The 3,804-nt window shown below is 48.4% G+C and overlaps 1 long non-coding RNA gene across 1 annotated transcript; it reads right to left on the bottom strand.

Annotated features, from left to right (window-relative positions):
- Positions 1-786: 786 nt before the first annotated feature.
- Positions 787-3,437, bottom strand: LOC118149523 (uncharacterized). Its single transcript, XR_004737062.3, has 3 exons — positions 3,295-3,437; positions 2,660-2,816; positions 787-1,556 (listed from the first exon to the last, which is right to left on the bottom strand). It is a non-coding gene; the product is annotated as an uncharacterized LOC118149523 (long non-coding RNA).
- Between the last annotated feature and the right edge of the window lie 367 nt (positions 3,438-3,804).

The following is a 3,804-nucleotide window of genomic DNA, read 5'->3' as shown; positions in this document are numbered from 1 at the left end:
GAAGCAACCTGGATGAGAATGGACACTATTATTCTAAGTCAAGTGAGTCAGGAATGGAAAACCAAACATTGGATGTTCTCACTCGTAAGTGGGAGCTGAGCTATGAGGACGCAAAGGCATAAGGATGACACCACGGACTTTGGGGACTCCGGGGAAAGGGTGAGAGGGCGTGAGGCATAAAAGACTGCAAATTGGGTACAGTGTATACTGCTTGGGTGAGTGCACCGAAATCTCGCAAATCACCACTAAGGAACTTATGTAACCAAACACTGCCTATTCCCCAATGATCTGTGAAAACAAAAGAGACCAGGCACGATGGCTCACACCTATAATCCCAGTAATTTGGGAGGCCAAGGAGGACGGATCACCTGAGGTCAGGAGTTCGAGACCACTCTGACCAACACGGAGAAACCTCGTCTCTACTAAAAATACAAAATTAGCTGGGCGTGGTGGTGCATGCCTGTAATCCCAGCTACTTTGGAGGGTGAGGCAGGAGAATGGCTTGAACCTTGGGAGGCGGAGGTTGCAGTGAGCTGAGATCATGCCACTGCACTCCAGCCTGGGCAACAAGAGCGAGACTCTGTCTCAAAAAAACAAATAAGAAAAGAAAAAAGATTTTTTTAAATGTCCCCAAGCAGAGTGCTGAAGTGCTTTCTGGTGTTCCTAAGCATGAGAAGGCTGTGATGTCCCTTACAGAGAAAACACGTGTGTCCGCCAAGCTTCTTTCAGACACAAGTTATGGTGCTGTTGGCCGTGAGTTCAGTGTCAATGAATCAACAATAGAGAGTAAAAAACGTGTCTTTAATAGAAACACGCATGAAACAAGGCTATGTATTGGTTGTAACCAGAGACACAGGAATCTAACCCTGTTTCCCCTGGGAGCAAAGGTTCAGTATCTGCTAATTCAGTGTTCACAGAAACTTTATAAAACATGACTACCGTGAGAATGAGAATTGACTCTACAGATACCTGTGCACCTGGGCCCACCTGGATTTAGTGAGCCAGAACTCCCTGGGCTTGGGCTCTGGCACCTGAGCTTCTCAATGTTTCACAGGCAATTCTGATGCTGGGCCTGCATGGGAACCACCATAGTCCAACCTCAGAACAGCCTGCGGGTCCCTGGACAGAGCAAGATGATGATCTCAAAGCATAACTTTTGGCCACAACAGTGAGGTGGTGTGTAACACAATGTTGTGTGGTGAGCATAGGGCTGACTCAGTGTTAGGGATCTGGAGACTCTTAGTGACCTCGAGCAAGTCATCCGACATTCAGGGCCTCAGTTTCCCCACTCACAACATGAGGATAACAACACTTGTGCACAGTGGGGTGTTTGCAGAGGGGAGATTCAGGCACATCTTATGGGCTGGGATCCCAGGAGTCCACTGGTGTGAGAGACTAAGAATGAGAAATAGTTCATCCCAAGAGAAAGGCAAGAGGTCTTGGTCCGAGAGCGTTGAGAGCCTCTCCGGGGACGTCCAGGAGGAAGGACAGCTTGGAGGACCACTTGGTGCTGGTCACTCAGGTCAGCCTCTAGCCTAGTCCTTGAAGACTTGAGCCTAAGGAAATGACAGGGAGGGCTGCTCACCCAAGAATCTTGGTGAGACCCGGGAGAACATGGCCACTCAGCGTCAGAACTGACATGTGGCCCAAGGCAGATACAGGTATCTTCCCTCCAAGGAGAGCACCGTGTACCACGGCTGTCCGGGACACTGTCAGGGAGGAAATCTTCATGGGTGGCATACCTCCCTCCATCTGTGATATGGCACCTTCTCGAGCTCTGGAGGCACTGAGGGCAGCTGCTGCAGATGCCACCCCCGATCACAGGAGTTGGGCAGGTGAGGAGTGAGCTCAGGTAGAATGCTTGCTGGGAACATCCCAAAAGGGAGAGCCAGATTCCCTACTCAGAGTCTGGGGCAAATGGAAAGCCTGAGCAAGACTGTAGTTCCATTTATGTGACCAGTTTCTACCCCAGACGTGTGGCTGGGGAGTAGGGGTCAGAGTCAGCCACCAGTCAGCTCTGATTCACTTATTTCCACCTGATAGCTTTAATAGCTGTGCTGATCACTATCAGAGAGTTTTTAAATGGTGCAGAGAGAACCAGACACAGGGGCATTTTATGTCAGTCCTTTCAGACACACCCCTGGCAGAACAGGCAGAATTGACAGCAAGCTCTGAACTCCCACTGGTGGGGCTGGGTCCCACTGCTTCCCTCTACAAACCAGAACCAGGTGGGACCTATGGGGGTCTGCAAAGCACTGACAAACTCCCCCAGTGAGGCTGGTCCTGGCAGAAGAGGTGTGCCAGGGTGCCACGGTTCTCTCAGAAGCCTGATCTGCGCTGCGTGCCAGCCATTGCTTATCCTCCCAGCCTGCCTTTCTGTCGACACTTGTATTTTGCACAATGTTTCTCTGTTTGCTTTGGGTTGAGAAAGTGTATTTTTTCTTATTCACAATAGCCAAGATACGGAAATAACCCAAATATCCGTCCATCAACAGATGAATAGGTAAAGAAAATGTGACAAATACACACAACGGAATATTATTCGGCCTTAAAAAAGAAGGAAATCCTGCCAATGGAAACAACATGAGGAACCTAGAGGGTATTATACTAAGTGAAAAAGCCAGACACAGAACAACAAATACCACATGATTCCACTTACCTGGGGTATCAAAATAGTCAGACTCATAGAAGCAGAGAATAGAATGGCAGTTTCCAGGAGCTGGGCGAAAGGGACCTGGAGAAATCTTGCTCAATGGGTATAAAATTTGGTTATGTGAGATGAGTAAGTTCTAGAGCTCTGCTGAACAACATGGTACCTATAGTTAACGACACAGAAGTTGCACCCTTTAAAATACGTTAAGAGGACCGATCTCATACTTAGTGATCCTACTACCAAAAACAAAAACCACCAAAACACAAAAGAAACTTTTTGGAGGTGATGCAGATTTTGGAGGAAATTTTTGGCCGTGATGGATATGCTTAATGCCTGAATTTTGGTGCTGGTATCACAGGTGTATGCGCATATCCAAACTCATCAAGATGTACTCTTTATATGTATGTGATTTTTTTCTATATCTATTATCTCAATAAAGCTTTAAAAATGATCTAAACGAAAAGAAACTGTGTTCCCCCCACGCCACCCCAATACAAACACAGAAGAGTTAGGCGAAAGGGAAATCTGTAATGGCAGAGAACTGCTGTGGTTCTGCCTGGTGGGCCACCTGCTTTGTGAAAGTGTTGACATATAGTGTTCATTACTCTTTCTTCTAAGACCCTTCCCCTCCCCCTCCTCACCTGTGCCCCCATCACCCGGAGCTGCTCAATCAGTCCTCAAGGACTGCATGTGTGCGGGGCTCCCAGCACTGTCCTGCCACACAGCAGGTCCTCAGTGGATGCTGGGTTCCTTGTCCTTTCTTTCCTTTTCTTTCTTGGGTTCACTTGGCAAAAGGGAACCAGTCAAAGATTCAGTCAAGTTACTTCAAGGTAAAGAGATTTTCTCAGTAAGAAAGACACTAATGAGGAAGGAAACAGAAACTCACAGCATCCAAGGCAGCCACCTTCTCTGTATCCTCTCCCAACAGCCCCAAGGTCTCCCACTCAAGTTTCTCTCCTCGCTTGGCCCAGTTTCTCCATCAGTTCTGCTCACACTTGCGGGGCCATGGAGAAGGCAATGGCCTCTCCTCCTGGGAGCATTCTGAGGTCAGGCAAGGCCACAGCCAAGGTGCAGATCAGCAGGGAGGCAGAGCAGGAGGCGTGTGCTGAGATGACTGGAACTGAGATGCACCTGTCCATCCTCCCTGAGAT

This window comes from Callithrix jacchus, chromosome 19 (genome assembly GCF_049354715.1).
Source record: "Callithrix jacchus isolate 240 chromosome 19, calJac240_pri, whole genome shotgun sequence".
In the NCBI taxonomy this organism is placed as follows: domain Eukaryota; kingdom Metazoa; phylum Chordata; class Mammalia; order Primates; family Cebidae; genus Callithrix; species Callithrix jacchus.
Note: the sequence above shows the minus strand (reverse complement) of the source record. Positions and strands in the feature narration are given on the sequence as shown.